At 34.7% G+C, this 22594-nt stretch overlaps 1 long non-coding RNA gene and 1 other non-coding gene across 2 annotated transcripts; one reads left to right on the top strand and one right to left on the bottom strand.

Annotated features, from left to right (window-relative positions):
* Positions 1–7374: 7374 nt before the first annotated feature.
* Positions 7375–7938, top strand: LOC141661613 (uncharacterized). The gene is made up of 2 exons (XR_012550051.1): positions 7375–7584; positions 7686–7938. It is a non-coding gene; the product is annotated as an uncharacterized LOC141661613 (long non-coding RNA).
* Positions 7939–17623: 9685 nt separating this feature from the next.
* Positions 17624–17730, bottom strand: LOC141663331 (small nucleolar RNA R71). Its single transcript, XR_012551410.1, has one exon. It is a non-coding gene; the product is annotated as a small nucleolar RNA R71 (small nucleolar RNA).
* Positions 17731–22594: the final 4864 nt, after the last annotated feature.

Raw genomic sequence — 22594 nt, 5'->3', positions numbered from 1 at the left:
GTTCTTTGTGTTCTTTACATTTGTGCTTGAATATATATGTCTGTATGTATTAGCTTAAAGAAATTCAAACACATTTGTTCATCAAAACACTTAGTCTTAGAAACTGCTCAAAACTTGAAAAAGTTTTGAGATTTACATTCAACCCCCTTTCGTAAATCTCATTGTTAGTCCACTGGGAATAACACTTCTCGATAGGCTTAAAATGACTTATCAATAAGTCCTTGTAGAGTTTTCTAGTAGTGTTCATTCACAGAGTTCTCTATAAGTACAATTTTTGACTTATCAATAACTCAGAACTGAGATAATTTAAACTGATAAATAATTTTGGTAAAATACTTTTGGAAAATTTATTCTAATTTTATTTTGAATTCATTTAAATAAAAGTAAGAATTAGTAGTGTCTGCTTTTTGGACAAACTGGGTATTTATTTGACATTTTGATAAGTCAAGGTTGAGTTCTCTATAAGAGTAATTTAAAATTTCTCAACATGTACTTCTCTTCTCAAAATGACTTCTCGATAGACAAACTCCAAATGTCTATTTTTAAGTTCTCGACAAGTCATCTACTTTTACGATAAATACCCAGACTTCTCGAATACTTTTACTTGGAATTTATCGAAATTCTAAACAAACTGAATATTTATTAATTCATATTCTAACTATATGAAGTTAATAAATAACATATCAAAAGAAGCAAAAAGTATGAAAAACTGAAATAATTTAATTCATAAATTATGTTCAGCAAAATACTTTTGACATACTTTTTCTATAATTACTCTGACTTATTGACACATTTACGTGCTTATGTGCTATTTTTTATTGTGGAAATATGTTAGTCTAATGTAAGTAGACTAGTACATTATATCTGATGTTTTGAGAAAGCTGATAATGGTTAAATTTATTTGACTATATGCTGATAGGAGGAATTACGTTTTGTGTAGGGAGTACTTGTTTATTTGCATGGGGAATAGTTATTCTAAATAGTGAACTAAGATTCTTGAGTACTTGCATGGGGAATAGTAACTAGTCATTTTTAATTATCAAGTATGCTTATGTGATTATTACTCTTATTATCCGGGTAACTCAAAAGTCTCTTGGTTTCTATCTTTACTCCCTCTATAAATTAAAAAGCTTCACCCTTTATCATTCATCACTACTCTTATTCTCAACAAACATCTAATTTCAAACTCACCTCCTATTCATCTCTCTCTCTCAAATGGATGCCCTAGTCTTCTACAGACTTATTCATAGAGTTTACCAGACTGTCCATCATCTGGATGAAGACCAAATTTACTTTGATTGTTTTGGACTTCGTGTCCATCTCAAGGGGGTTATTTACAGCCCCTTTGATATTCCACGAGAGATCTTTGACGAACTCTCGTGGGATGATCAACTCAGCATTCTTTTCTTTGAGATGGAAGTCTCTCTGGAGCAGGAGAGATGTGCAAGGGTAGCTGAGCAACAACGCCTTGTTGCTCTGGAGTTGCAGGAGAGGATCATCCCTCTTGCACACTCCATGTCCAGAGCTTACCAGTGCAGGGCAAGGAGGTTGGAGGCCAAGAAGAAGAAGCCCAAATTAGAGTAGTTAGGATTAGGATTTACTTGATGTAATCTGAATCTTAATGTACTCTGTGTCTAATATTAATGAAAATTCTCTTCTTCTTTATCAATTTGTTTTTGGTTGCTTGATTGTTAATGTCATGATTGCCTTATGTTAACTAATTAATTAATTATTAGTTTTCCTGTCATAATGCTTGCAACTATATGGCTCAATGCTTATGCCTAATCAAAACTCCATATATGTTCAATGCATTACAGGTTCAACACCATTCACTCAGACAACAACAGGAAATTCAAATTTTCAATCAACAGGTATTTGTGTTAAAATGCAGCTAAAACATCTATAAACCAAACTGCAGCTCTCCCAAATACAGCAACACAAACATAAACTCAAACACAATCCCATTCAGGTGACTCTCAAAAGAAACATGTTTTACAAAAGGATAGCAATTTCACAATGTTCTTCAGATTGTTTTGTTATTTGAGAAGAGAAACCACCACAAACATGGAAAATTTATCAGATTTTACTGAATATCCAATGAGTATTCCTAATGCACCTTCGTGTGCAAAACAGTCTTCACATACTGAAAGGTTTGAGGGTAGTACTCCTAAGGGGGGAGCTATCTAAATCCTCTCCAATTCAATTGGAGGTTCCTAAAAAAAGAACAACTCCCTTCATAACTCTAGCACAAGCTGCCCTAGCAGTCAAAGCTAGAAGCACAATTGCCTATGACAATGTCATGAGAAGGGCAAGTATAGGACATTTATGTGCTAGTGTGTTGCAAGACATACAAGGGTTTGAGGTTGGTATACATGATAGTAACCTTGTCAAATCCCCTCCAATTCGGTTGGAGGTTCCCACTACAAGTGAGGAACAACACACTATCAAAACCACAGAGCAATCTGTGAGTCAAACTGTGACCCTAGTCACAGGTGTTCTTAATGATTCATTCACCTCACAACTTCAATCCAATATTCTCTTTTCTGATGAAATGAGTATGATTAGACCTATATGGATTATCCCTAGTCATATGATCACAGACAACTCTTCTCAGCCACCTCTTATTTATGTAAGTCAAACACAACTGAGCCTTTCATGTGAGAATAAGAGAAAAGATTGAGAGAAAAATAGAGAATAAGAGAGGCATGATCCTTCCTGGAAAAAGGAGAGGTAGATGAGTGCATGGATTTAATAATCCTTGTGAGGGAACTCTGACTCTCAAAAGTCATGAGACTAGTGCAGTGAGAAGTAGTGAGGCTACTTATTCAAAAAAACAGAGAACTTAGGATTTTTTTCTAGCGGACTTTTTATGCAGGTCAAAGTGAAAGCTCTATTCTACTTGATAAACTCATCACCACAAATCTCACTGAAGCTTGAAGCTGCAGACAGTGTTCTAAATGGACAATGACAGTAGCTTGAACAATGTACATCTAGCTGGATCTTTCCACCTGGAGATAATATCAAAAAAGGGGAGAATATATCTAAATCTAAATGCCTGCCAAAACAGCTGATGGATGTTGCCAGATAATAAAATATTCTATTCTTCATAAAATATTATATTCTTCATAGGGGAGAGAAGAATAAATCTAAATACAACTCAACAAAAGAAGACCAGATGAGAAGATTGGTTTCTGCATTTAGTTAAAGTTTTGACATCATCAATCAGAACTTGTGCATAATTTCATAATGAACAAGTTGGGGGAGATTATAATATATAATTGATGATGTCATAGATTACTGGAGATAACAATGTCATTAGCATCTCTGATCATAGTATGAAGCAAGTCAAATGGACATCTGATCTGAGTAGAAGATTAATGAACAGTTATTTTCAGTAATCAGTTAAGCTTGGAATCAACCCTGAGTAAGTTGTATTGTTATCTAAATTTGTATTTTGTACTTGTAGCACTTAAAGTCTGTAAAAATGCAAAGGAGAAGACTGGAGTCTTTTTCCTAAAACAGTATCAAGCCTAAGGATTCTATCTGGAAGAAGATCAAGAAGTTCACGCCTCAGAAGAATTTTGAAGAAGCTTGGAGTTGAATAAATCTGTTTGGAGAAAAATACCCTAAGTCAAGATCTCTACAAGTCACAGATTTAATGTTATAGATAAGTCACTCGAGAACTCCAAAATGGCATATCGAGAAGTCATTCAAGTTGCAGAGAGTACCAACGGATGAGGAACATCCATCGGAATAGTGGTTTGGCTAGTCGATGGATGACTGCTGTTAGGCACATCCATCGGGTTACAATCACTACTCGACGGATGAGCAATATCCACCGGGATAGAAGAAATGAATAAATTCATAGTGAAGAAGTCGGGAAAGCTACTAGAGAACTCAGGAAGATATCGACAAGCAAAATTGAAGAAATGAAGATTGGAGATATCGACAAGTCAATCCTTCGCTAGAAAACTTAGAGTCATCGATAAGTCTACATTCAGTAGAGAACTCTGAGTTATCGATAAGTCAAAGTGAAGATGTGAAGACTAGAGATCTCGACAAGCTGAAGACCTCTACAAGCCAAACTCAATATGGAGTGCTAGAGATCTCGATAAGCTTATGTACTTATCGAGATGTCAAGTATTCTATTAATTCAAACTGGAGATCTCGAGGCACAGTCTCAAAGTACATAATTGCATATCAGTTCAATATCCAAGATAAACAATTAACAAACAATCCAACATCTGGATTGACAAGTCTACAAAAAGCAGCTTGAAGAGTGTGCAAGATCAATGGCAAAGATTAACTGACAGAGGAAGATTAAAGTGAACACGGGATGCTAAAGATATGCTAAGACAGAAATGTAAAATTTGCTTTTCTATAAATAGAAATGACAAGTGACAGTTTAGAAAAGCTAATAGCACGTTTATTATCCACTGTGTAAACCAGCAGTTAACTGAGTTATAAAGTTAGCACTGGTTGTTTAGTTAGTTACAAGAATTTAGATCAAATATCTTGTATCACTCTCAAGAAGAAGCCGAGCTCTTTAACATCAAAGAGCTTATAAATTTTGTAGCAAAACAGTCTTAATTTTTAATATAAAAATTAATTGAGCTTTGAAGATCTGTGTTCTTTATTTTCTGCAAGTTTAAATTCTGCATGAACACTTTTCTATACAAGATTTAATTTACTTTGTTCAACCATTAACTTTTAAAAAAACCCTAAAATCAGAAAAAACACATTCACTCCCCCCCTCTGTGTGTGATTCATTACCTAACAATGTGGGTTGAAATATGTTTTGAGTAATAATTAGAGATTGTAGTTAGATATTGGTCCAAGTAATAATTATAGTTTGAGTTTCAATTTATTGTGTATTATTTTTAAGTCTTAATCCAACCATACGAATTTGAAAATTTTCAAAAATAAAAAGTGTATGGAAAAAAGTAAGTAATTTGAATATTTAAATTTAACTATTTTTAAAATTTGAATTTAGGGGTTGAGATCCCAACACTAAAGTAGTTCGACCAGTACTTCTTACTAGTGTTTAGTCCATACTGATGTTTCAATTTTTTAAAAAACTTTGTGAGTGATCCAACCTTACAAATGTCAAAATCTATATATTTTAGTGATTTGATAAAAGGTTTAGAAAAAAAAGAATGTATTTTTGTTTGCTATTTTAATAGTCAACTAGTAGTTTGACCAATATTTCTTAATAGTGTTTAGTCTCATATTGATGGTTTAATTTTTTTTAAAATATTTATGAATGATCCAGCTATAAGGATGTCAACATCTATATATTTCATGATATGATAAAAAATTTAGAAAAAAAATTAATGTATCTGGTTTCCCATTTTAACAGTCAACTAGAAGTTTACCCATTACTTCTTACTAGTGTTTACTCCCATACTATTTTTGTGAATGATTCAACCTTACAGATGTCAAGAGATATATATTTTAGTGTTTTTATAAAAAATTTAGAAAAAAAATAAATGTATTTGGTTCACTATTTTAATAGAAAACTAGTAGTTTGAATAGTACTTCTTAATAGTGTTTAGTCACATAATGATGTTTCAATTTTTTTAAAAATATTTATTAATGATCCAAACGTAAGGATGTCAAGATATATATATTTTAGTGACATGATAAAATTTTTGAAAAAAATAAATGTATTTGATTTCCTATTTCAACAGTTTACTAGTAGTTTGACCAGTACTTTTTACTAGTGTTTAGTCTCATACTGATGTTTCGATTTTTCTAAAAATTTTATGAATGATTCAACCTTAAAAATGTCAAGATCTATATATTTTAATGATATGATAAAAAATTTAAAAAAAAATTAATATATATGGTTTCCTATTTTAACAGTCAACTAGTAGTTTGACCAGTACTTTTTACTAATGTTGAGTCCTATACTGATATTTTGATTTTTAAAAAGATATGTTTATGAATGATCCAATATTAAGGATGTCAATATCTATATATTTTAGTGATATGATAAAAGTTTTAGAAAAAATAAATGTATTTGGTTTGCTAATTTAACAGTCAACCGGTAGTTTGACCAGTACTTCTTACTAGTATTTAGTCCCATACTGATGTTTCAATTTTTTAAAAATATTTATGAATCATCCAACCATAAGGATGTCAAGATCTATATATTTTAGTGATATGATAAAAAATTTAGAAAAAATAAATGTATTTGGTTCGCTATTTTAATAGCCAACCGGTAGTTTGACCAGTACTTCTTACTAGTATTTAGTCCCACATTGATGTTTCAATTTTTTAAAAATATTTATGAATGATCCAACCATAAGGATGTCAAGATCTATATATTTTAGTGATATGATAAAAAAATTACAAAAAAATAAATATATTTGGTTTCCTATTTTAACAGTCAACTAGTAGTTTGACCAATATTTCTTACTAGTGTTTAGTACCATACTGATATTTCGATTTTTTAAAAATTTTATGAATGATACAACCTTACAGATGTCAATATCTATATACTTTAGTGATATGATAAATTTTTAGAAAACATTAGTGTATTTGGTTTGCTATTTTAACAGTAAACTATTAGTTTTACTAGTATTTATTAGTAATGTATTTGTATTTGCTTTGTATTTGTTTTAAGTAATCCAACCATACAGATTTGAAAATTATAAAAAATAAAGAGTTTAAGAAAAAATTAAGTAATTTAAATATTTAAATTTAACTATTTAACTAATTTTTTTAAATTGAATTTAGGGGTTGAGATCCCTACAATGTTCCTCATATTCAGAATAGATCATGAACGATCCAACCATAAGGATGTTAAAATGGTTGAAAACAAATTTTATATGACAATTTTTAATAATTTTTAATCATTAGACCTTGATTAGTTTAATAAATATTAGTTAAATTGAGAAAGTTTTTTTCAACTTTGAGAAAAATAAGATGACTCATTGAAGTAAAAATGATTAATTTGAGAGTATTTTTTTCAAATTTGAAAGACCGCCTCAGACAGTAAACATGTAAGATAAGAGAATAGTTTTTTTGACTTCCATAATAATTATATTTATTCAACAATTCAAAATAATTGAAAATATAAAAAATAAATTAAATATTATTTTAAAAGGCCGCTGCAAAACGCAGTTTGGTAAACTAGTTTCTTGTATACAATTAGTTCGTAAGAATATAATAATAAAGTAAATTATTATACAATAACATGTAAAATATAAAATAAACTAATTCATAATTTTGAAAAGCAAATTTAAATGGTAAATATTATTTTATTTTTTTTGAAGGTAGGTAAATATTATTTTTATAATGCTTTCTCAATACTTCTAATAAAAGAGTTATTAGTTTCAAAAACTAAAGCCAACTTATATCCTCATTTTATGACTCACGACCCACGAAACTAAAGCCCAAAACTAACACATTGTGTTTATATTAAACCCACAAACCCCAATTCTACATCCCCGATCTTCACACCAACTGCTTACCACAAATCTCATCACCAGTTCTTACATAAATGTTTCCTCCTTTAGGAGCCAACTAGTCTTTCAGGCAGCTGACCACTGATTTCATTGACTCATAATTCTTTCAGCGGTAGGTTTGTTTCTACGCCTCTGTAAAACTATACATATAATTATTTTTGTCAATAATTTCTGACTCGTCTTTTTATAATCATTAACACTTTCAAAATTAAGGAGAGAGTACAATGGCGGTTCCGGCATTAACGAAAATGATCGTGAAGAAGAGGGTTAGGAAGTGTTAGAGGCCATGGAGAAATCAATTTAAATCCTTGGGTCTTGATTATGAAAGTCGAATTATTGTGTAAATTTTCATTACATTTTCTGTTTTTGTTCTTAAAGTTTTATGTTAATACGGTTAATGGTAGTAGATTGTATTTCATTGTATCTTTAATTTATGATATTTAGATCTTAATTTGGTTAAGAATTATAGAGTTCATCGTAGTTTGGCCGGAAAATTGAGTTTTTTGTTCGATTTCGATCTGAATTTTCTTTGTAGCAATATTATGAAATTGTTATTTTTTATGTCTGATTTGTGTAACGATTTGTTATACAATAAAGAATGAAATGAAAACTGTGTTTGTGGTCGGATTGCGGCTTCCTGAATATTACTCGAGCGAATACAACCGTTCAAAAACTAGTGATATTCAGTTAAATACGACCAATCGGATCCGGTTGTATTTAGTTAAATACAACTAAATATAACTGTTTTTTGACCGATTTTATTTAGCCATTTTTTTAGTGATGCTTTACTAATAATTTAGTGGACAAGCTGCAACCAAGTTTATAGATTTTGGAATTTTCTACTATATGTTCATGCAAACACAATAAATAAAGTATTAGGTGTTAAATTTTGATTAATTTTTGGATCACTAATAATGATGAATTCTTTGATATATAAAATACCCTCCAATAAAAATAAGTAAACTTATAAAATGTGCCTAAATTTAAGTGTTTAGAGGCACAAAGTAAAAAATGATAAAAACTTTAATGTTACGGACATTTCGTACCAACAACCAACTTTATAAATGTTAATTTTACGTAAAACATATATAAAAATAATAGCATAGTGAAGAACAAATAGCACTATAATTGCAGGTTACAAAAAACGGTCTCAGAGATTAGATCTAAAAGCTCTATTGAACAAACTTCTATCCTTCTAGCCTTATACCACCACTTAATATCAATATTTTAGTACTATGTTACTTAGCCTCCAAGACTAAATTGGTTAAAGACAGGCATGCCCTTAAGGTTTATAATAATAATGTTCAACAAGGAAAAGCTAGTAAAAAGACTAGGCAACAATTAGCCACAGATGACCACCAATATTACTCTCCCTCAAGCTGGGAGGGGAGTTATGCTGCAGTCCCAAGCTTGTGCACAGGGGCGTAGCCAGAAAACCAAGTCAGGTTTGTCGAAAAAAAAATTAACGACAAATAAAATTTTAAAATTTTAATTAATTATATCTTTCAAATACAATATTTTTAATTTATATGTAAGAAGAATATAATTAATGGTTTATCTCTTATCCGATATATTTAAGCTCTTTTGTTAAACTTAAAAAATAAATTTATGCACCCTTTTACAAATTATATTATTAAGTGGGGTCAAGAATAAAATTTAAGTGGGGTCAAAAATATTAAGCGAGGTTAAAAATATTATTTTTAAGGTCAAATATAAAATAGTTAAATTTTATATAATAGAAAAAAGAAGACACTTAATAGTTGAGAGGGTGCAAGTGACCCCCCGCTCTCAAGGTAGTTGCGCCCCTGCTTGTGCAGTAAGTAGTGATGTTGTTTGGTTGATAGTGCCTTCGTAAATATCTACAAGTTGATGATGCGAGGGAATGTGTTTTGAAATAATCTTTCCAGCATTAACCTTATCCCGTACAAAGTGGCAATCCACCGATATGAAGCACCGAGTTAGTAGTCATTGCAACTAGGGCTGCTCACGAACAGAGCTGTTCGCGAACAAGCTCGAGTTCGGCTCGGTAAAGGCTCGTTCGGCTCGGCTCGTTTTTCAACTCGAGCTCGAGCTCGAATACCAAAAAATGTTCGTTAAGCAAAACGAGCTCGAGCCGAGCTTTAGGATGCTCGGCTCGAATTCGGCTCGAACTTGTTCGTTAAAAGCTCGAAAAAAATCTATATTTACTGAATATTTTATATATATACCATCACTACCAACAAGTGCGCAAAATAAAAAACCAAATTTTCAGCCGCCCAATCAATCTCCTGAGAGAGAGATACATAGAGATGGAGATAAGAGTGATTAACCGGAGTAAAAGGCTACCCAGACTCCATCTCTTTGTTTTGAACCCTCTCTGTTCTCATCACATGTGCCACGACCACGAACCACAACAGTTTGTTCATACAACTTGTAGTAGCTTAGAATAAGAACTAGTATAACATACGTATATAGTCTAAACAGAAGCATACGACCACGAACCACAACAGTTTGTTCATACAACTTGCAGTAGCTTAGAATAAGAACTAGTATAACATACGTATATAGTCTAAACAGAAGCATGAGTAAGGAATTTCAAGATCTAATTGGGTGTGTATATATTGTTTTTGTATATAATGTGTGTATAGAATTTAGTCATTTGGGCGGTTCTGATAGAGATGACAAGTGGTGAATTTACTAGGGTAATGTAGGGATATTTGTTGGGCTTGGATTAGTTGGGCTTAGCCAATCTTTTTTATTTCTGAACTTATTTTTTTAACGAGTTGTTCGGTTCGGCTCGGTTCAACTCGGCTCGTATTTGTTCGTGAACAAGCTCGTGTTCGGCTCGTTAGTTAACGAGCTCGAGCTCGAACACGATTTTTTGTCCGATAAGAAAGCTCGGTTCGGCTCATCAGAAAAAAAATGAAGTTCGGTTCGTTTACACTAAAACTCGGCTCGACTCAGTTCGTGAACAGCCCTAATTGCTACTACAACCTGATTGTCACAGTGGAGCACAACAGGTGAAAATTTTTGCAGGCCCATATCTTTGAGCAAAGCAGCAAGTCGTGTGATTTCACGGGAAACAACAGCCATTTAGAGGTACTCAGCCTCGGCTGTTCACCTAGCGATGACATATCATTTTTTCATGTTCCATGAAAGTGGACAGGAGCCCAGAAGAACATAGTATCCTATAGTAGTGCGTCGTGTGAAGGGACATGTCGCCCAGTCACTATCACAGTATGCCTTGAGAGTGGGAGCAGAAGAAAATGCAAGAAGAATGCCATGTCCAGGATTATATTTTATATATCGTAGAATCTTAATAGTTGTGTCCATGTGAGCTGAGGTTGGGTGCTACATAAATTGAGTTAGGATATGAACCGAAAAACAAATGTCAGGGCGAGTTATGGTGAGACATATGATATTTTCCATTAGACGTTGATAAGGATGTGGGTCTTTGAGAAAGGTCCCAGTATCAACATCGAGACGAAGGTGTATATCTATAGGAAGTTTTAATGTTGTTATAGAAGTAACACCAAATTCATCAAGTAAATCCAAAGCATACTTCTTCTATGATACAGAAAACCCAGCTGAGGATCGACTAATTTCAAGGCCTAAAAATAGCTCACGTCCCCTAAGTCTTTCATCTTGAATGTTGTAGACAACATAAACTTCAAATGTTTGATTTCTGTGATATTATTACCAGCCCGAAGCAGGTCGTCAACATATACCAACACAAGAGTGATAGAACAAGGGATTGTGAGAGTAAATAAACTGAAATCTGATAGAACAAGGGATTGTGAGAGTAAACAAACTGAAATCTGAGAGAGATTGGATAAATTGCAGCTCCTTGAGAGTTGTTGATAGTTTTTTAAACCAATTACGAGGGGCTTGGCGCAGGCCATACGGGGACTTTTTTAAATTGCATATCGAGTTCAGTTTTGGAGCAGAGCACTCCCCCTGGTTTAGAACAACATGACTGCCAATACCAGCATAACCTTGTGAAAGCTTCAGATAAACAGTTTTATAAAAAAAATTGTGCAGAAAAGCGTTCATAAAATCCATTTGCACTACATGCCAGTTTTGTAGAGCAGCAACAGCTGACAAGGCCAGGCTGTTGTCATTTTTGTAACAGGGGTGAAGGTGTGCTCGTAATATACTACATATATTTGTCTATACCCCAATATTACTAAACGAGATTTGTAACGCTCAATTTTACTCTGCGGAGTAAACTTAGTCTTATAGAGCCATTTGCAGCCAATGACTTTTTTACTAGGTGGCAACGTAGTTATTTCCCATGTATCATTTGCTTCACGTGCTGATAACTCAAGGTTCATGGCTTGCACCCAATTGATATCCTGCACAGTTTATTTAAAAGACGGGGGCCTTTGTGTGTGGCTATTGAAGCTAAGAAGCAGTCAAATATTATGTGTTGCTTAGTGACAGTGACAAGATTAGCATTAGGTTAAAAAAAGCTTTGGTAACATAGGATTCCATCCAGGTTGGAGGTTTGTGTGGTCGTGTGGATCTTCTGGGAGGAGAAGTAAGACTAGTAGGCTATGTTGAAGGTGACATCTCATGTATGGTTTCAACAGTAGACTCCATTGATATGGTATTTTGACTTTCATTTATAGGTGAAGTTGTGACATCTGTCGGCTGATTATCACTCAAAGATTCAGGAGAAAAATCATCATCAATATAGAAACTAGTTGCAGGAGTAGGCATGACAATTGACAAGGGTAACATATAAGGCTCAGGTATAGTCACATTAGAGAGAAATGCCTTTTCAATGAATGTCACATCTCTAGACACGAATGTCTGCATAATGCTCAAATCCAATAGATGATACCCCTTTTTAGTAGGTAGATACCCAACAAACACATAGGGCACTCCTCGTATAGAAAATTTGTCAGTAATGTGATTGGGATTTACAACAAATGCTAAGCATCCAAAACATTTTATCATAAAATAATCAACATATTCATTGTACAATAGTTCAAAGGGAATCTTATTACTGAGGGTAACCTTTTGATTATATAGGCAACTGTCAGCACATCTTCTCCCTAGAAAAAGATTTTAAGTCCTGATTGATGCTTAAGAAGAGGTCTTGTAATCTCAAGCACATGCCTATGCTTTCGCTACACACGAGCATTTTATTGCTACCTGTAGGCACAAGAAGTCTGGTGCACAATTCCTTATTTCTGAAAAAAATCATTCCATATCATCAAATTCACGAGTATTGTACGAGCGTATGCAGATCCAAACTTCTTGTGCACAAAATAATGGAACATTTCAACAGTGTTGAGGTAGTCAGACTTGTGTTGAAGCAAATAAATCTGAGTCATTCTTGAACAATCATCAAGTATGGTCCGAAAATATCTGAATTTTTTCCTCGAGAACACTTTATAGGGTCCCCAAATATCAGTGTACACTAGTTCAAACGGCTTTCCAGCATGTGACTCACTCAAAGAGAATGGTAGTCTTGTGAACTTTTCCATTGGGCATGTCAAGCATACCTTTTCAGCACCTTGTATGCGGTGTTTAATATAGTCTATAAATTTTAATTTCGACACAGGAGCATGGCCCAATGGATTGTGCCAAAGAGCATACTCGTCTGTGAGAGAGGTCTTCATCACAACAAAAGATTGTTGAGCACTGTTCCCATAAATTGCAGCAGATGAAGACAGATGATACATACCATTGAAGACTGTGCCCTTGCTCTTGATGACATGAGTTTTAGTATCTATAATGGTACACTCATTATCTCGAGACAACTTGTTAATAGAAAACAAATTATGAGTGAACACTGGAACATACAACACATTAAAGAGTTTGAGCCCATTGTCAAAAATCACATCTCTAAGATGAGTTATCACAGCCTTTGCTCTAGTAGGTAGGTTTACTGTCACATGAGGTTTAGCACTCTTGACATTATACAAAAGTGTAATTTCTGCAGTCATATGGCCCGTTGCAGCCGTATCCACAATCCACTTACCAGTTTCAGTCCTAGTTGCAACACATGTGACCTTTCCTGAAAATGGACTATCCAAAGCATCTTCATTATAATCATGAGATATTGACTGAGGTGAAATAAGTTGTAGTAGCTGATGTAATTGTTGAGGGGAAAATACTATCGGTTGTTGAGTTGGGTCAGGAGGCGAAGCGTTAATAGCGACATTAGCTGCAGATGGACCGTTAGATTAACCACCATTACAAGGATTGGACCAACGCGTGGGTACAGGTAATGGTCTGGTATTTATGTTGAATGTGGGTTTGGGTTTATAATACCGTTTAGGTGAGCCTATAACATTCCAACATTTTCTTTAGGGTGGCCTTTTCTTTCACAAACAGAGCAATGCAGGGACCTTTCAGCATTCATAGACATTTTCGTGAACATAGCTGACATTTTATTGTCCAAAGAAAATGCATTTATTAGAACATCTTTATGTGATTTCTCATGTTGAATGGACGCACAAGCCATTTCAACACTGCGAAAAAGAGTAATCATCAACAGTTGACTACGTTGAGGGGTATACACATCATCCAATCCATTAAATAATTGAAATAATTTAGTTTCTTCCTTTTGAGTGTGTATAGGAGTCAACAATTTGGACCGCATGTAGTGTTAGTGTATACTGAAAATATTTATTTGAAATATGTACATTTATTTCTGGTCAGTTTATTTGAGAATGATTTGAATGTTTACATGTTGTCTAATATTATATATTGTAAACAATCTAGTATCAAATGAGATACAGAATATTAGATTGTTAAATACGGTTATATAATATAATAAGGTTCATAGCACAGGTGGTGTTGGACAATCCACTGGTATGGCTGTAGTATTATTTAGATTAGTTTATATTGACTAATAAATAATACTAGTATACTTTGTGTATATTGAACATGATCAAATTTAGAATTGTTCCCTTAATACTGATTAAGAAGGAGAACTAAGATTCTATGTTATTATTAATGCTTAGGTTCTTAATCCGGAAATAGTAATTGACACGTGTATATTATTTACATGCTTTGATTTATATATGAAATAATTCTTTTGAATTATATCATTATATTTTGGGTGATGGAATTATATACATGGTGGATATTATTTATTGAAGGAATTCATGTCCTGATAATATTGACATAATTAAATAAAGGTTGAGTGGATGATCAAGGATAAAAGATATTAATTAAATAAATTATCAGTAATTTATTTAATTAATGGACATATGATATTTTAAACATGGGGAATTTAATAAGCAAATAATATTGGAACCGAATTAATTAAATTACGGTATTAGGAAAGGTAGTGCAAATATTAATTCTTTAGTGGATTGAATTAATATTTAATTACATTGGGCTAGGCTCAAGATGTAATTAGAAGGCCCGGCCTAATTATCCATGGTCCCTATTGTAGCCTATATATATTCTTATTCTCTTCTTGCTTGGAATTGTGTGAAAACATATTGTAGCCACCAGGGAGCAAGAAGAGAGGATAACTTGAGAAGACGGAGGCCACACTTCGCTCAAGGGAATTTGGGAATACAATAGAAGAGCGTGGAATCAACCATTAACAAGGTAATCCTCTTTTCGTAATCTTTATCGTAAAACGTAGTAACACCCTAAGTCCGTGGTTCCCAACATATATCAGTTAACAATTTGGACATATCTTCACCAACAGTACTTACAGGTTGCAACTGATTCATAGACTTAAGTTCCTCTCACACACTACTTAGAGATGTAAAATAATCAACAATAGTACTGCCATTTTGATTTATACCATATGTTTCTTTACTAAACTTATATTTTCTAGATCCATATGTCAACTGGAATCATTTTTCTAACTGTTTCCAATCTTCAGAGGCAGATTTAGTCAAAGCACGGATTTTTTAATAGTATCAGAAATATTATGGTGGATCCAGGAGGTTACCATGCTATTACAAGTGTCCTATTGAACAGCCTCTGTCTGTTCTGTAGTGCTTCGAATCTCTATCCCATTGACGAAGCCTAGCTTGCGTTTTGACGACAGTTGAATCTCCATAGACCACTTCTGTTGAGTGGCATTTATGACACTTTATTATGCTCTAATAAGCTTTGAATTGATGCATTTGTACTCAAGTTGTTATGTGTTTTAATATATTTTCTAGTGTTTTTGCATTTCAGGCACTATTCAGGTAATCAGGTGAATTAGCATTGTTTTGGTGCTAATTTGGTGTCCAGGTGGTGTTAGAATAAAAGCTTGTGGAAAGTCGGCTCGAAGCAGCAAGATTTAAGAAGAAATCTGAGTTTTTCCCAGAAGAACGGGCGCCCGCGCTGTGATAGCGCACGGCCGCACTGGGGTTCCAGAAATGCAGCGCGCCCTCGCTGTGATAGCGCGCGGCCGCGCCAAGGCTGAATTTCAGAATCCTGTTTCTACTATAATTCTAAAAGGGAAGGCTTCCAGATTGTTGAGGGATGCTATATAAATAAATTTAGGTCATTTTTCATTATATATCAAGTCAGAGACGGACCAGAGCGCAAGGAGAAGACGGCAAGAGACCTGTAGCACAATTCAACAAAGGAGAAGACGATCTAGTTTATGCTTGTGAATCTTTGTTTTAAGTTGTAATTTGGATGCTTGTTTCTTGTTTTGCTGAACCTATACTCTTTTTTGTACTTGGTTTTATTTATTCGTATGAAGACTACGTTTGCTATATCATGTTTTCATCGAAAACCACGTTGATGATGAGTCCGATTATAGGCTTATCGTTATCGTGGGGTTCTAGCGGATTTATTTATGGATTTCTTTAGTTAAATTGTTTGATGCCTTAATATGTGGTGATTGTATGATATCCTAGTATTAGTTGTGCGTATTCGTCTTATGAGCGTCGCGAAATTATAAGATAGTGTGTTAATTCTTAATGAAGAGATAGCAAATTTAAAGGTTTAGAACTTGCCATGCTAGCATAGGTTAATGTATTTGTTATGCATGATTCGTAGGTGATTTTAACCATCTTACTTACCCTATGTAATCAAGATAGATAACTTGTGCTTAAACCGGTATGTTGTCAAATTCTATAGACATATAGGGTCTCAATATAATTGGTGTCTATTCAGCTTCTATATCTTTTGTGGATGTCTGGTAGAATGGTACTCGTGCAACAAAAGTTGGTGTTTATCAGTTTCGGGTTATCTGATTAGTGTCATCACCATTGCATGTTAAGGTTAAGAATAACTAAAGCTATTGAATGAAGTATTTAATGAAGTAAGAATCCCATGTGTGTCATATATATCAATTCAGTCAATCTTATTCTCGTAGTTATAATTGTAGCGTAATTCTTAGTTGTAAACAATCTCAACTTGTTATTTGTCTTAGCATTGAGCAATAACTATACATTGTTGCTTAAGTGCATAAATTAGATAGTTAACCAATACAGTCTTTGTGGGAACGAACTAAAAAAGATTCTATACTACTTGCGAACTCGTATACTTGCGTGTATTATTAGCGCATGTTTAGCGATTAACAAGTTTTTGGCGCCGCTGCCGGGGACTGCAATGTTAATTTATAGTTTATGTGCTTTCCATCAGTGGTCGTTAAAGTTCATTGACTCGGACATTGTTAATTATTTGTTCCTTGTCTGGTTTCAGGTACTCTAGCGAGGGTGTATGCATACGCGTTCGCGTACTCGTAAGAGAACACTGGATAAAGCCGAAGAAGAACTTGTGGTAGTTCGTAAGGAAGTTTCTGAGTAAGAAAAGAAGTTAGAGGAAGAAGAGAAAGTTAAAGAGAAAATTGTAGTAGCTATGGGTGATCAAGCAGAAAATCCGAAGGCTTTGATGGACTATTCTAAGCCTAATATTAATGACATTCAGTCTAGCATCATCAGACCATCCATCAGGGCTAACACTTTTCAGATTAAGTCGAGCACGATCCAGATGATACAGAACTCAGTTCAGTTTGGGGTTCTCCTACTGAAGATCCCAACATGCACATCAGGGATTTCATCGAGATCTGCGACACTTTCAAATTCAATGATGTGACTGAGGATGCTATTAAGCTGCGACTCTTCCCATTCTCTCTGAGGGACAAAGCTAAGTGTTGGTTACATTCTCTACCAGCAGGGTCTATCACCACTTGGGAAGATCTTGCTCAAAAGTTTCTCACTAAATTCGTCCCCATGGCGAAGACTGCAGCAATCAGGAATGCTCTTACTCAGATTGCTCAACAAACTGGAGAATCTCTGTGTGAGGCTTGGGATCGATATAAGGAGATGTTAAGGAAGTGTCCACACCATGGCATGCCTGATTGGATGATTATCAACTGTTTCTATAATGGATTGGGTGCTACTTCTAGACCCATTCTTGATGCAGCATCAGGAGGAGCCATGTAGGCTAAGAGCTACGATGAAGCTTATGAACTTATTGAACTGATGGCTGCTAATGAGTACCAGAATCCTTCCCAGAGACTGACTCAGGGAAAAGTAGCAGAAATTCTGGAGTTGGATGCAGCAACTGCTATCGCTGCCCAACTTAAGGCTTTGAGAATGAAGGTGGACATTTTGGCTAATTATGGAGTTAATCAAATCACTAGTGTCTGTGAGCTTTGTGCTGGTGCCCATGAGACTGATCAGTGCGCAATTTCTAGTGAATCAGCTCAGTTCGTGAGCAACTTTCAGTGATCGCAGCAACCTGTGCCAGCCACCTATCATCCTAACAACCGTAATCATTCTAATTTCAGTTGGAGCAACGCTCAGAATGCGGTTCAATAGCCTTATCAGCAGTATCAGCTAAGCAGTACAACCCCCTGGTTTTCAGCAACCACAGTATGCACCAAGATAACAACCCCAGCTGCAACAAGCTAATGAAAAATCTGAATTAGAGGAGTTGAAGCTTATGTGCAAGAGTCAAGCTGTTTCTATCAAGACCTTGGAAAATCATATTGGGCAAATTGTCAATGCCTTGCTAAATCGTCGACCTGGTACAATACCTAGTGACACTGAAGTGCCAAGAAAGAAGGAAGCTAAGGAGCAGGTAAAAGCAATCACTTTGAGGTCTGGGAAGGTTGCGAATCCCGTACAAACTCAAGAGTTAACTAAAGAAACTGGGGCTGAGAAAGAAGCAAAACAGCAGGATGAAGAAGTGGAACCAAGGAAGACTACTGTTGAGCACACTCCGCCTAAGGGTAATACATGGGAGAAACGGGTCTATCCTCCACCGCCTTTTCCTAAGCGGCTGCAGAAGAAAAAGCTGGACAAACAATTTAAGAAGTTTATGGAGGTGTTCAAGAAACTTCATATCAACATGCCTTTCGCTGAGGCTCTCGAGAAGATGCTTAGTTATGCAAAGTTTATGAAAGGTATTCTCTCTCGGAAAGTGAAGCTAGATGATTTAGAGATTGTCGCTCTCACGGAGGAATGCAGTGTTGTGCTGCAGCAGAAGTTGCCTCCAATGCTTAAATATCCAGGAAGCTTTACTATTCCATGTACCATTAGAAAAGTGTCTTTTGACAGATGCTTATGTGACTTGGGAGCTAGCATCAATCTGATGCCTTTGTCAATCTTAAAGCAGTTGGATCTACCTGATCCTAAACCGACGTATATGACTTTGCAGTTGGCCGACCGTTCTATTACATATCCGCGAGGATAAGAAGATTCCCATAATCTTGGGAATACCTTTCTTGGAAACTAGCCGAACCTTGATAGATATGTAGAAGGTTGAGCTTACAATGCGAGTACTGGATCAAGATGTGACTTTTAATGTGTTCAATGCTATGAAATTTCCTACTGATAATGAGGAGTACTTAAAAGTGGAGTTGGTCGATTCGGTGGTTACATCAAAACTTGATCAATTGCTAAGGTATGCGTTTTTAGGTGATGCATCTACTCTGCCTTTCATTATTGCATCTGACCTTTCAGGTAGTGATGAGGAAACACTATTAAGGATTCCGAGAGAGTTCAAATCAGCAATTGGATGGACTATAGCGGATATGAAGGGGATCAGCCCTTCTTACTGTATGCATAAAATTCTGCTAGAGGAAGGTAGCAAGCCTACAGTCGAGCAGCAAAGAAGACTTAATCCTATCATAAAGGAAGTAGTGAAGAAGGAAATTCTGAAGTGGCTAGATGAAGAGATCATCTATCCTATCTCTGACAGTTCATGGGTAAGCCCGGTTCAATGTGTACCAAAGAAAGGTGGAATTACTGTGGTAGCAAATGAAAAGAATGAGCTTATCCCTACCAGGACCGTCACGGGGTAGAGGGTCTGTGTAATAACCCCCAAAATTTTCAACTTTTTGTAACCCTTGTGAACAGTGTTTTTGCTGAATGAGAAAACTTTTCATGCCACACTATGTAGGGGTTCTGTTATGGATATTCTGAGATTTTATTAGTACTCTATATGGTATATAAGTGTATGTAAAGATCGTCAGAATCCAATTCCGAACACTTTGATTTTTCCCGGAAATCCACTAGGTACGGAAAGAATTGAGTATAAGGTAACAGGATAAAAAGGATTTAAATTAAAGGATTATAAGAGGGGATCATAAAAGGAATATAATATATTGAGAAAGGTTAAGGGAACCTAAGTAATAAGATCCCGGGTATGATCCCTCAAACGATAAACGAAAACGAAAGTTAAGTGAACCGTATAACAGATCAGCGGTCATTAGGCAAACAATTAGGAAGTTAATCAAAGAGATTAGTGGGGATGAGGTCACCCAACCAATGAGAAGAGGACAAGGAGGGAAAGATGACATCATAGCATGACATAAGCATGACATGGGAAGGAAGGAAATGTGGTGGATTATTAACCACACAAAATCAAGGGCAAATGGGTAATTTACCAAAACAAAAAACAAAACTACAACCAACCAAGCCAAATAATTCATTCTTCATCAAAACAAAAGAAAACCAAGGCATTATTTCTTCATTGCTCTCGGCTTTTACTATTGCAAAGGAAGAAGAAATTCAAAACTCAAGATCAAGGCTTCCTAAATTGGTAAGATAATTCCCTAATCATCCTTATGCATAGTTATGGCCATATCATGAGTTTAAGCACCCCATTCATTCTCAATCTTCTTCAATAAATCAATGAAGAAGACAATGAATAGTGACTTCAAGAATTTTAACTTGATTTTCTTGTTTTTCCTTTAAGATCCAAGCTTTCCTAAGACTCCTCAAGGCTTCTTAAGGCTTCCTAGCTACTCCCACCACTTCAAGGAAGGTATATCATCTCCAAACCCTAGATTCCTTTGTATTATAAGATAATTTTGATTATTATGGTGATGTAGTAGCTTAATGCTTGTGGTTTAGAGTGTGGGTTGGAGTGGTAGTGAAATGGAATGGTGAATCTTGTTGTTTTAGTTAAAAGAACTTAAGTATAGTTAAATTCAAGCTTAGGCATAAGTATAAATGTTAATATTGAATTGATTGGGGCTGTTATGATGTGATAAGGATGGACTTTGGTTGTATGAATGGGTTGAGGTTGAATTTTGATGGTTTTTGAATGGTTTAAATTTGGGAAATCGCGTAAACATAGCCGTCGTAATGTCCGATTTACTTTAGACTGCTTTTGTTCATAATATTTTGACCCGAGAACTCCCTGCTAGATTATTACCATTGCCATGTTTAGATAGCTCATGTTACGAGCTTCGTTTTGATATGTAGTTCGTTCGATTCCGATGCACGGTTTAGGAGAAACGACCGTTTCAAGTAACGGCGTTTCGCGAACGAAACTTTTCCCCTCGCCTTACTTTGAAACATAGGTTAAAGACCAAAAAGGGTTAATTAATGTATGAAACAATTATGGTAAGTGTGTTAGGCAGTTGGTAAGACACCCGCGAAAGAATCGCCTTCAAACTCGTAATGGTTAATTTATTAAAAATGGTGGAGCCGAGGGTACTCGAGTGACTTAAGAGAATCAGTAAGCGCAAAACAAGCGTTAGAGTCTAAGTTAGTTACAAGTGACTTTGGTTTAATTCCAACTTACTTGTTTATAGGTTACCAGACTCGTCCCGAGCCTTTTATCACCCCCAGTCGCTCAAGCAAGTTTTCTACCCGTTATACTGTTGTTGTGATGTATATATGTATATGCATTATCTTGTGATAGATGCATGTTGGTTAATTAGAAAATGTTGCGATATATTGAAGCATGCTGATATGGTATATATATGCATGCCTGTTTCGTATTCTTTCCATATATATCTGTTGGTTCAGTTGATAATACCTATGCTAGAGAATAGCAGTAATTTGCATAGTATAGGGACCCAAAGGTGAAAATATTTTCTAAAACCGGGAGTCGAGGATCCCGAGTAGATTTTATATATATATATTTATATATATATATATGGTTATAGTTTTCAAAACTATTAATCGAATAAGGTTTATTCGATAACTTTATTTTATTATTGAATATTATTTCGAATATTCATTCGAGGGCTTATGACTCAGCTTTATATTATTTATTGAATATTATTTGAATATTCATTTGAGGATGTATGACTCCTTTATTTTATTTAATGAATATTATTTATAATATTCATTCGAGGTATTATGACTTCGCTTGTTATTTAATAATATTCTTTATTTTATTAAAGAATAATGTTTCGATAATCAAACTTATTTTCGATTATTCAAATAAAGATAGCACTTTCGTATAAGTATATCTCTGGTTATTTAATACTCATTTCAAGTATAAGTCTTACAACTTCTACTTCAATTATTGTTATAAAGATTATTCTTTATGGGAATATTATTCAAATAATAATATTAAGATATTTCTAAATATATTGGGACTGATTTACTTCATTAAATCAGCATTACTCCAAACACTCTTTAAAGTGTTTTCGAGTCTTCAAAATGATTTTTAAAAGTTAGAGCTGATCCCAAAACTCATTTTTATATTTAAGATCTTCCTTTCAAAGGGGATTTAAATACTCGCTCAAAACCTGGGGGATCCAGCTCTGTGGTGCATTTTACATTCGCAACGTGGTTGCTGTTTTGAGAAAACAAATGAATTGATTACTTACCCAACGTTCGGGAAGTAAGCTCATCTAATTGAGTCGGCATAAGCGACAGGCCGGGGTACGGTCTATCAAAGTGTAAGTGGCTGGGTGGCAGTCCATCAACGCGTAAGAGGCCGGGTGGCGGTCCAGCACAAGGTCCTTA

This window comes from Apium graveolens, chromosome 5 (assembly GCF_009905375.1).
Source record: "Apium graveolens cultivar Ventura chromosome 5, ASM990537v1, whole genome shotgun sequence".
In the NCBI taxonomy this organism is placed as follows: Eukaryota; Viridiplantae; Streptophyta; class Magnoliopsida; order Apiales; family Apiaceae; genus Apium; species Apium graveolens.
This window is presented reverse-complemented; position numbering and strand designations above follow the sequence as displayed.